Source organism: Somniosus microcephalus, chromosome 24, assembly GCF_052327205.1.
Source record: "Somniosus microcephalus isolate GS21.2 chromosome 24, FLI_Smic_1.0, whole genome shotgun sequence".
NCBI lineage: Eukaryota > Metazoa > Chordata > Chondrichthyes > Squaliformes > Somniosidae > Somniosus > Somniosus microcephalus.
The window spans coordinates 57,199,633-57,212,131 of NC_141010.1; the positions used below are offsets into that span (position 1 = coordinate 57,199,633).

At 50.6% G+C, this 12,499-nt stretch overlaps 1 protein-coding gene across 2 annotated transcripts in view; it reads left to right on the top strand.

The window, feature by feature from the left end:
- Nucleotides 1-12,499, top strand: part of ace (angiotensin I converting enzyme (peptidyl-dipeptidase A) 1) — a 432,315-nt gene that overhangs the window by 123,633 nt on the left and 296,183 nt on the right. The window lies entirely within an intron of this gene.

Consider the following 12,499-nt stretch of genomic DNA (forward strand, 5'->3'; position numbering starts at 1 on the left):
CATTGCACAAAGAAAGGATTAGAGCGCTAAGTCAAGCGCTAATGGCCGAGTTCAGTGGTGTTAAACTCAAAGCGCTGACCAATATCAGGTGCAGTCTAATCACAAGTCATCATTGCCACAGGCTCTTTCCAGTTCTTAAAGGGGAGGTTCATTGATGCTGCAGAACCTCATTCGCATCATTGCTGGCTGTGCAGCTGCCTCAGCCAGCAGGAGCCAGGGAGAAGGAGAAGGAGCCGGACAACTCAACCAGCTGTAATGATGGCAGATCCACGCCCCAGGGAGAGAGCCCGCAGATTCTGCGACCATGCATTGGAGGCATTGGTGTTCGCTGTGGAGAGATGGAGGGCGGTGCTCTACCCGGCAAGTGGCAGGAGGCCCTCGCCGCAAGTCTTTCGCACCATGAGGAGGGAGGTAGCCCAGCACGTCTCAGGAAGCACTGTGGTCCCCAGGACCCACACACAGTGCAGGTAGAAATTTAACAACGGCACTCGGGTGGTCAGGGTGAGTCAATGCTTCAGCAAATGCTATACATCACCATCTGAACCACAGTCTGCACACACTGCCCAAAGCACCACATCCTCAGCACTCACCCATCAACAATCTCTACCTACCAACACTCACACCCACATCTCAACACCTTGCACACAATGACAGCTATTCAACTATGGCAGGCACACCACCCAGACACATTGCTCCACACTCACTCACACATTTTCCTTTCTCTTGCTGGCCAAGGTGGCTCACAACAGGAGGGAGCAGGAGTGCACAGGCGGGGGACAAACCGACACCCAACCACTGTCTGCACTGGAGAATCGAGTGCTGGAGATTATTAGGCGCCAGGTGGTGGGCGCCATGACCACCGGCAACGTTGACCCCCTAGGAGACAACAACGGTATGTTCATCCCTACTCCTTCTTCTCACATCCCACCTCCCCCTCACCCCACAAGCCTCTCGTACTTTCCAGCTAATCATGCTGTATGCTGCATTTCTCCCTTCCTGCCCCCTCCCCTCACCTTAACGCATCTCTTGTGTCTTTATGCTTTCAGAGAATGAGCAAGCAGCTGAGCAGCCTGTCTGAGGGCACCGCAGAGAGCGAGGGGGGAGAAGAGGAGGAGGAAGAACACACCGCGTCACTGCATGTCTCACCCGCAGGCACCAGCTCAGATACTGGCACTACACGTTCTTTAGAGGTTAGTATATTAGCGGAATCTGCACAGGGTGATGCACCGGGGATGAGCGGGCTGCAGCAAGGCCGGGGGAAAGGGTAGCTCGGGAGTGAGCTCCCCGGAGGGAGAGTTCTGCTGCACAGGACTCAGATGAGGACCTCATTGGGAAGGCCTTTAGAAGAAGGGTGATGGGCATGCACACGGAGTGGATAGGTGCAATGGCAAGGGTGCCCGAGAGCCTCTTGGCAATGATAAGGAGTGTGGAGGAGTCCTCCATTGCACAGAGCTCTGCGCACACCATGGAGCCCATCATTTCCAGTCTGCAAAGGATGGTGGACTCCGAGAGACCGTGGCGACCCAGACCTGATGCTGCGTGTGATGGGCGATCTGGCAGATTCCATTGCAGCACAGGCGGAAGCGACGCAATGATTTAGTGCTGTAATGCAGTCTATGCTTGGTGGCATCCAACCTCAGGCTGTTCTCATGCAGTCTCAGCTTGATGCCACTCAAGCTCTGACTGCTGCAATCGTGGCAGGGTCTACCACCATTGACCGGGGCTTTCACGGTGTCGCAGCAGGTCAGCAATCTGTGCTCTAGCAGGTTGCTAGGGATGCTGAGGTACTGCCCCGGGGGAGAGGCAGTGGGTCAGTGGAGCAGGAAGCTGCTGTCCTTTCCCAAGATGACAGCATTCCTGATTCCACCACTGCCACTCCACCATTGCCCTCGTCGCTGCCTGTCATCCAGCCAGCCCAGACTGCCGCCGCCCATGCTGAGGTGGTGCAGTCTACAGCCGGGCCTTCCAGGCCCAGAGCTGGTCGAGGGCGTCCTGCAAGGCCATCTGAAGTCTCCCGCACGGACACTCAGCAGCCTTCCACCAGCCCTGCTGCAGCCACTGGACCAACACTTTGTAGGAGCACTAGAGTAGGCAAAGGCACAGTAACAACAGGCACTAAGGGATTGCACAAGGGTGAATAGGTAATAATGTTGTTGTAAATATGTGTTCACTGATTATTGATAAATTTATTAATTCAGTTTGGATTATTTCATGGTGTCTCTCATTTCAGCTTTGCGCTGTGATATGGCCTACGACAGGGATGGAATGATGGGGATGTGGTGAGCAACGGGTTTAATTTATTGGAACCGCAGTCTGATGAGGCGGTCACGGAACGCCCTTCCGGAAGGCCGATTGAGTGGCTGCCTCCTCCCTCGCTCCTGTTCCTCCTCCTCCTCCTCCTCGTCTTCCTCTTTCTCCTCCTCCTCCTCTCCCTCTTCCTCCTCCTGAGGTGGTCCAGCAATTCCTCGTGGCAAGGGCTGAGTCCTCATGATGGCCAAGTTCTGGAGCATGCAGCAGACCACGACGAAATGGGACACCCACTCAGCCGGGTACTGGAGGGCTTCTCCCGAGCGGTCAAAGCAGCAGAACCATTGCTTGAGCACTCTGGTGGTCTGCTCGATGATGTTCCTGGTGGCAGCATGGCTCTCATTATATGAGTGCTGGGCAGGAGTGTTGGTGCTGCAGAGGGGAGTCATGAGCCAGGTGGAGAGTGGATAGCCCTCGTCTCCGACCAGCCAGCCGCAAGCTTGATGTGGTGGCTGGAAAAGTGCTGGCACATTGCTCTGGTGCAGGATGAAGGCATCGTGGCTGCTGCCAGGATAGCGGGCATTCACATTGAGGATTCACTGTCTGTGGTCGCACACCAACTGGACATTAAGTGAGTGGTAGGCTTTACGGTTACAGAAGATCTCAGGATTGCTTTGCGGTGCCCACAAAGCCATGTGGGTGCAGTCAATGGCGTCCTGCACCATGGGGAAGCCCGTTATCCTGAAAAGCCGCATGCACGTTCATCCTGCTTTTCTCTCTGGTGATGGGGAATGAAATGTAGTCCCTTCTCCTACTGTAGAGAGCCTCTGTGACCTCCCGGATGCAATGATGGACAGTGAACTGCGAGATGTTAGCTATGTCTCCTGTTGCAGACTGGAAGGATCTGCTGGTGAAGAAATTGAGGGCGACGGTGACCTTGACTGTCACTGTGAGAGCCGTGGTTACCTTGATCTGAGGCTGGAGGTCTAGTTGCAGGAGGTGGCAGAGTTCTGTGACCACCTCCTTGCTGAAGCGGAGCTCTCTAATACACTGCTCCTCGCTTAATTGGAGGTAGGAGAAGTGTCATAGAGTCATAGAGTCATAGAGTAATACAGCACGGATAGAGGCCCTTCGGCCCATCGTGTCCGCGCCGGCCATCAAGCCCTGTCTAATCTAATCCCATATTCCAGCATTTGGCCCGTAGCCTTGTATGCTATGGCATTTCAAGTGCACATCCAAATGCTTCTTAAATGTTGTGAGGGTTTCTGCCTCCACAACCCTTTCAGGCAGTGAGTTCCAGACTCCAACCACCCTCTGGGTGAAAAAGTTCTTTCTCAAATCCCCTCTAAACCTCCCGCCCTTTACCTTGAATCTATGCCCCCTAGTTATTGACCCCTCTACTAAGGGAAAAAGCTCCTCAGCATCCATCCTATCTATGCCCCTCATAATTTTGTACACCTCAATCATGTCCCCCCTCAGCCTCCTCAGCTCCAAGGAAAACAAACCCAACCTGCCCAGTCTCTCTTCATAGCTGAAGCGCTCCAGCCCTGGTAACATCCTGGTGAACCTCCTCTGCACCCTCTCTAACGCGATCACATCCTTCCTGTAGTGTGGCGACCAGAACTGCACACAATATTCCAGCTGTGGCCTAACCAGTGTTTTATACAGCTCCATCATAACCTCCTTGCTCTTATATTCAATGCCTCGGCTAATGAAGGCAAGTATCCCATATGCCTTTTTTACCACCTTATCCACCTGTTCTGCCGCCTTCAGGGATCTGTGTACTTGCACACCCAGATCCCTCTGACCCTCCGTCTTGCCTAGGGTCTTTCCATTCATTGTGTATTCCTTTGCCTTGTTAGTCCCCCCAAAGTGCATCACCTCGCACTTTTCCGGGTTAAATTCCATTTGCCACTGTTCCGCCCATCTGACCAACCCATCTATATCGTCCTGCAGACTGAGGCTACCCTCCTCGCTATTCACCACCCTACCAATTTTTGTATCATCCGCGAACTTACTGATCATACCCTTTACATTCATATCCAAGTCATTAATGTAGACCACAAACAGCAAGGGACCCAGCACCGATCCCTGTGGTACCCCACTGGCCACAGGCTTCCAGTCACAAAAACAACCTTCGACCATCACCCTCTGCCTTCTGCCACTAAGCCAGTTTTGTATCCAATGTGCCAAGGCACCCTGGATTCCATGGGCTCTTACCTTCTTGACCAGTCTCCTGTGCGGGACTTTATCGAAGGCCTTACTGAAATCCATGTATACCACATCCACTGCGTTACCCTCATCCACACACCTAGTCACCCCCTCAAAAAATTCAATCAAATTAGTCAGACATGATCTTCCCTTGACAAAGCCATGTTGACTATCCCTGATTAATCCTTGCCTCTCCAAGTGGAGACAAATTTTGTCCCTCAGGATTTTTTCCAATAATTTTCCTACCACTGATGTTAGGCTCACTGGCCTGTAGTTCCCCGGTTTTTCCCTACTACCCTTCTTGAATAATGGTACTACATTAGCGGTTCTCCAGTCCTCTGGCACATCCCCTGTGGCCAGAGAGGTCCTGAATATATGTGTTAGAGCCCCCGCAATCTCCTCCTTTGCCTCACACAGCAGCCTGGGATACATTTCATCCGGGCCTGGGGATTTATCCATTTTTAGGCCAGCTAAAACCGCCAATACCTCCTCCCTCTCGATGTTAATATGTTCGAGCATATCACAGTCCCCCCGCCCTATTTCTATGTCTACATCGTCCTTCTCCATAGTGAAAACAGATGCAAAAAATTCATTTAGAACCCCTCCTACATCTTCCGGCTCCACACACAGATTGCCACTTTTGTCCCGAATGGGCCCTATTTTTTCCCTAGTTATCCTCTTACCCTTAATATACTTATAAAACATCTTCGGATTTTCCTTTATTTTGCTCGCCAGTGTTATTTCATGGCCCCTCCTTGATCTCCTAATTTCTTTTTTAAGTATCCCCCTGCACTTTTTGTACTCCTCTAGGGCTTCCTCCGTCTCAGAATACCCACGGAGGGTAAGGTCTCCTGCTTTGAGCCATCATGACCCTCCTCTTCCCTCTGGCCACATGTTCGTCTTTCTTGCTGCCTGCGCTCCCTCCGCCGTAGACCCTGGAGGGTGAGGTGGACTGCCAGTGCAGCCCCATTAATGTAAACAAGTGTAGCAGTTTGACATGTTGTGAGAATAAATGTACAGGAAACTCTTTTTTTACCGGCACCTAAATATCCGGAAATCTCTCTTAACTGGCAAAATTCAGGAGTAGGTTCAGGTAAGTTTTATTATATATTAGTGGCCATGTAACCGGGGTTCCTGCACCTGTGGCCGTGCAACAGGGACTCCTGCACAAGTGCTGTGTAACCGGGGCTCCTGCACCTGTGGCCGTGTACGGGGCTCTCGTACCTTGTTATTTATACCTCGCTGTAATCCGGACTTTTTGATCAATCGGCAACGCGCCGGTCCCGTCGGTGCCAGATAAAAAAGAGTTTCCTGTAACTTATTGTTAGTAGCCACAACACTCCTGATACTAAACAACCTTTAAATGACTGAATGAAACTCTTGCACAATGTCAAACTGACAAGGAAGCAGTGAACCAGCACTAACCTGACAGCTGCGACTCATTACTCATGATCCCTTTAAGTAGCGCCCCTGGAACCAGCATCCGCCTGCTTGACGCACCCGCTCCCTGTCGCTGTCATTGCACGCTCACTGGGCGCCTGGTTTGCCTGGCGCTGAGGTCCCCGGCGGTAACTCGTAGCGGCGACGCTATGGGGTGGGGGGAGGAATTTGGCGTGTGTCGCTGGATTCGCCTCGCCTCGCCCCGCCACTACTGCATCAGCGCCCCGTTAGTGCCCCCGCCAGGCACTAACTGGAGGCGTTGACCAACTGAATTTTTCCCCCTATGACTTTATGAATTGTTTACATTTCTGCTGAAGTGATATGCACCGGAATAGAGGAAGGTTTTTTCTTTATTGAACGACCTAAGGGGGAAAAGCAACAACCATTCAAGGATGGATGATACCATGATACCATGATTAGAAAAAGTAAGAGAGGACAAGGTAATACAAGAAGTCTCTATGAGGCAACGCCAAGGTTGGGTTTTAAAAGGCTGTAGATGGTATCGAGCAGCAACCTATCATTATGCTTCTAAAGTGTGATGTTGTGGCAGCAGTTGAAGTCTTGTTGTTGTGGTTATTCTTGGACAGGTGATGAGCCGGTTAACTCTGCAGAACACACTCATGTTGACTAGCTCCTGAACTTTGAGTTTATTTTTTTTTTTAGATTATATTTTATAACATTATAATGTTTGGACTGGTAAGTGGCAGGTAACATTCGCACAACACAAGTGCCAGGCAATGACTATCTCCAACAAGCAAGAGTCTAACCACCGCCACTTGACATTCAACGACATTACCATCGCTGAATCCCCCACCATCAACATCCTGGGGGTCACCATTGACCAGAAACTTAACTGGACCAGCCACATAAATACTGTGGCAACATGAGCAGGTCAGAGGCTGGTTATTCTGTGGTGAGTGTCTCACCTCCTGACTCCCCAAAGCCTTTCCACCATCTACAAGGCACAAGTCAGGAGTGTGATGGAATACTCTCCACTTGCCCGGATGAGTGCAGCTCCAATAACACTCAAGAAGCTCGACACCATCCAGGACAAAGCAGCTCGCTTGATTGGCACCCCATCCACCACCTTAAACATTCACTCCCTCCACCACCGGCGTACTGTGGCTGCAGTGTGTACCATCTACAAGATGCACTGCAGCAACTTGCCAAGGCTTCTTCGGCAGCACCTCCCAAACCCACGACCTCTTCCACCTCGAAGGACAAGGGCAGCAGGCGCATGGGAACACCACCACCTCCAAGTTCCCCTCCAAGTTACAAACGTAATCACCGATCCTTCATCGTCGCTGGGCCAAAATCCTGGAAATCCCTCCCTAATAGCACTGTGGGAGCACCTTCACCACACGGACTGCAGCGGTTCAAGAAGGCGGCTCATCACCGCCTTCTCCAGGGCCATTAGGGACGGGCAATAAATGCTGGCCTTGCCAGCGATGCCCGCATCCCAGGAATGAATAAAAAAAAGACAAATTTGGGTGATTTATTGCCTTGCCTGTAATCAGAGAGCAGTGACAAGATGCTCATGTTCTTTCGCTTCCAGGTTCAAGGACCGTAAGAATTTACAAGATAAAGGAGGAATTTTTAGGAACAGGTCAAGGTCATTGTGCTCACTGAGCCCCATCCCTTTCAATAGACCTCAACCCCACCGATTTGTCTGCTCACCCGATCCCTTCTCGCTCCATAAACTCTTCACTGACTTCCCCTGGTAACCTATTCTACAGCTCTACATCTAGACTTTCACCTGATTTCTTTTCTCACTCCTAAGGGCTGATTTTCCTCTTGGGAGAGCAGTCCGCTCAATTTTTGGGCTTAAGCCATTCCCACCTCCCAGTGCAGGTGCTGCCCCGAAGGAACCTTGTGCTGGGATCAGAGAAGGTGGGAGGGGGGGGAACAGGAGTGTATCTGCCTTTCTAGAAACCCCAGCATTGGGGCCTTCTGGCTGGGAGGGTGGGCGGGTGAATTTATTTACTTGCCTTCTGCCTCTTTTGACCTTCGGGCTGCTCCCTGGAGCACAGGCGCTCTGGTCTGCGGCCCACCCCAGCACAAGCCCCAGTACTGTTGGAAGAACCGTCCGTTCAGGTATCCCGCAGTCGGACTGAGAGGAAAGTGAGGGCTGAGAACACCTCCCTCCAACCCCAATTCATTAGCATCCTTACTGCAGGCCACCTTACCCAGTTACAGGGATCTGGGGAATCCCTGGGAATCCGAGCTTGGAGTAGTGGGGACACAGATCTGGAGCTCTGGGTCTCTCTCTCCGATCCATCTTCACTCTGCCTGGAAACTGAGAGTTCCTCCTGCACAACTAAAAGGAAAACAAATTTTTAACCAAAATCCCCGGGTATTTGAGTGCCTTGCCATAGAGAATAGTTTACCCAGGTTGCTGTTGCTAATCCCCCTCATAGCTCAAAACATCAATAGCATCACCTTCTTTTCCAAAGAGAACAAGTCCTCCTACATTAACCAGCTCTGGCCCTCATAAGATAGGTCGGGGCAGGAAAAGCCACCTTCCCCACATGGAGTCTGAGTAACAAATATATGATAAGCACCACAAATTCACCGTCAGCCCAATGCAAATTCCACTTGCAACCATGCAAAGCTGAAAGTCTAAGTCTGGCGTTGAGGCAGTCTCCTCCGTTTGCCAGTCAGTAGGAGTGTTAATCCAGTGCAGTGTTAGACCTGGTTTGCAATTTGCTCAGGAAGTCCTTTGGACACTTTGTAATCCTTAATTGAAATGTTTAGAGATCAGAGAGTCTCCCTTCACCACTCTCTAAACATTTACATTGCTACCTTTTGGCAGACAGTTCTGCCTGTGTATGTATCCAGGAGTGTGCAGGAGCTGGATGGCTGGAACCCAAACTGCACTCTACTGGTTTCAATGTAAACACACTCATTGCTTTGTATATGCAACCCGGGACCTCAATCACCTTTACCACAGTTAAGCATTGCACCGATGGTTACAAAGATTTTACCATGACAACCCACAGATCTTCTCCTGATCGAAACACTGCATAAACCCATTTAACACAGATTCCTGTTTTGGTTCCTTGCTCCCTCCTATTAATCATCTACACTGATCCACATTGAACTCAGACAGCCACCTGCTGGCTCAGTTACTTCAATGATCAAAATTCTCAATGCCTCACAAATCTCCTGGAACACTTCATGAATTAAATATATTTCGATGAGTGCGATCCTGTGGATATCATTTACCTTGATTTTCAGAAGGATCTGAATAATATGCAATTGAGAAAGAAAGACTTTCATTCCTATAGCGCCTTTCACGACCTCAGGACGTCCCACAGCGCTTTACAGTCAATGAAGTACTTTTTTGAAGTGCAGTCACTGTTATAATGTGGGAAACACTGCAGCCAATTAGCGCACAGCAAGCTCCCACAAACAGCAATGTGATAATGTGATGCTAATTGAGAGATAAATATTGGCCAGGACACTGGGGAGAACTCCACCGTGCTTCTTCGAAATAGTGCCGTGGGATCTTTTCCATCCACCTCAGAGGGCAGATGGGGCCTCGGTTTAACGTCTCATCCGGCAGATGGCACCTCTGACAGTGCAGCACTCCCTCAGCACTGCCCTGGAGTGTCAGCCTAGCTTGATGTGCTCAAGTCTCTGGAGTGGGGCTTGAACTCACGACCCTCTGACTCAGAGGCGAGGGTGCTGCCCACTGAGTCACGGCTGACACACGCGAGGATTGAACCGCACATCCTCTCCATCGCAAACACCGTCTACTTCTACCTCGCCAATATTGCCCACTGCCGCTCCTGCATCAGCTGTGTTGCAACCGAAAACTTCACCACCCCCAGACCTTCACTGGCATGGACTTGTTGATCCGAATGGCCTGTGTCTGAGCTGTAAATACTTTGTAATACCTGGCTATTCCTCCCATCCCCCACTCTCCATCAACTCTAACTCATTCAAAACTCTGGCACATACATCCTCACTGACTGACACTGGCTCCTAGTCCTTGCATCAGAAGGAGAAAAGGAAGGATTAAAAAAAACAACAATCAAGAAAACTTTACTCTCTATCTAATCCGTGCTGTACCTGTCCTGGGAGTGTTTGATGGGACAGTGTAGAGGGAGCTTTACTCTGTATCTAACCCGTGCGGTACCTGCCCTGGGAGTGTTTGATGGGGCAGTGTAGAGAGAGCTTTACTCTGTATCTAACCCGTGCTGTACCTGCCCTGGGAGTGTTTGATGGGACAGTGTAGCGGGAGCTTTACTCTGTATCTAACCCATGCTGTACCTACCCTGGGAGTGTTTGATGGGTCAGTGTAGAGGGAGATTTACTCTGTATCTAACCCGTGATGTACCTGCCCTGGGAGTGTTTGCTGGGACAGTGTAGAGGGAGCTTTACTCTGTATCTAACCCGTGCTGTACCTGCCCTGGGCGTGTTTGATGGGACAGTGTAGATGGAGCTTTACTCTGTATCTAACCCGTGCTGTACCTGCCCTGGGAGTGTTTGATGGGACAGTGTAGAGGGAGCTTTACTCTGTATCTAACCCGTGCTGTACCTGCCCTGGGCGTGTTTGATGGGACAGTGTAGATGGAGCTTTACTCTGTATCTAACCCGTGCTGTACCTACCCTGGGAGTGTTTGATGGGTCAGTGTAGAGGGAGCTTTACTCTGTATCTAACCCGTGCTGTACCTGCCCTGGCAGTGTTTGATGGGACAGTGTAGAGGGAGCTTTACTCTGTATCTAACCCGTGCTGTACCTGCCCTGGGAGTGTTTGATGGGACAGTGTAGAGGGAGCTTTACTCTGTATCTAACCTGTGCTGTAACTGCCCTGGGAGTGTTTGATGGGACAGTGTAGATGGAGCTTTACTCTGTATCTAACCCGTGCTGTACCTGCCCTGGGAGTGTTTGATGGGACAGTGTAGATGGAGCTTTACTCTGTATCTAACCCGTGCTGTACCTGCCCTGGGAGTGTTTGATGGGACAGTGTAGCGGGAGCTTTACTCTGTATCTAACCCATGCTGTACCTACCCTGGGAGTGTTTGATGGGTCAGTGTAGAGGGAGATTTACTCTGTATCTAACCCGTGATGTACCTGCCCTGGGAGTGTTTGCTGGGACAGTGTAGAGGGAGCTTTACTCTGTATCTAACCCGTGCTGTACCTGCCCTGGGCGTGTTTGATGGGACAGTGTAGATGGAGCTTTACTCTGTATCTAACCCGTGCTGTACCTGCCCTGGGAGTGTTTGATGGGACAGTGTAGAGGGAGCTTTACTCTGTATCTAACCCGTGCTGTACCTGCCCTGGGCGTGTTTGATGGGACAGTGTAGATGGAGCTTTACTCTGTATCTAACCCGTGCTGTACCTACCCTGGGAGTGTTTGATGGGTCAGTGTAGAGGGAGCTTTACTCTGTATCTAACCCGTGCTGTACCTGTCCTGGGAGTGTTTGATGGGACAGTGCAGAGGGAGCTTTACTCTGTATCTAACCCGTGCTGTACCTGCCCTGGGAGTGTTTGATGGGACAGTACAGATGGAGCTTTACTCTCTATCTAACCCGTGCTGTACCTGCCCTGGGAGTGTTTGATGGGACAGTGTAGATGGAGCTTTACTCTGTATCTAACCCGTGCTGTACCTACCCTGGGAGTGTTTGATGGGTCAGTGTAGAGGGAGCTTTACTCTGTATCTAACCCGTGCTGTACCTGCCCTGGCAGTGTTTGATGGGACAGTGTAGAGGGAGCTTTACTCTGTATCTAACCCGTGCTGTACCTGCCCTGGGAGTGTTTGATGGGACAGTGTAGAGGGAGCTTTACTCTGTATCTAACCTGTGCTGTAACTGCCCTGGGAGTGTTTGATGGGACAGTGTAGATGGAGCTTTACTCTGTATCTAACCCGTGCTGTACCTGCCCTGGGAGTGTTTGATGGGACAGTGTAGATGGAGCTTTACTCTGTATCTAACCCGTGCTGTACCTGCCCTGGGAGTGTTTGATGGGACAGTGTAGAGGGAGCTTTACTCTGTATCTAACCCGTGCTGTACCTGCCCTGGGAGTGTTTGATGCTGACACAGGTGCCTGAAATCATGTATTCTATTCTCTGGTGATGAGAATCCTGGATGAGTGAAAATTCACAAAAAAGGAGGAAAAACTGAGTTTTAATTGAATGAAGAGTCGGGTAAATTTCACAGATATTCGTTACCCTGGATGTTCAGTGTTTGTTTGCCGAGCTTTCTCATCTCTTTTCTGGTTATGGCCACAGGCAGCATCCCCTGAACCTGCCTCTCTGATTCCTTCTGAGCAGCAAATCCCTCAGCTGACACACACTTCCTCCTCACTGTGCTGTAACTGGGACTCACCACACTGTCTCCTACTCCTTTCCCAGGACCTGGGATGGCAGGAATGACGTATGAGGAGAGATTGGGTCGATGGGGCTTATACTCGCTGGAGTTTAGAAGAATGAGAGGGGATCTCATTGAAACTTATAAAATTCTAACAGGACTGGACAGACTAGATGCAGGAAGGATGTTTATGATGGTCGGGAAGTCCAGAACCAGGGGTCACAGTCTAAGGATAAGGGGTAAGCCATTTAGGACAGAGATGAGGAGGAATTTCTTCACCCAGAGAG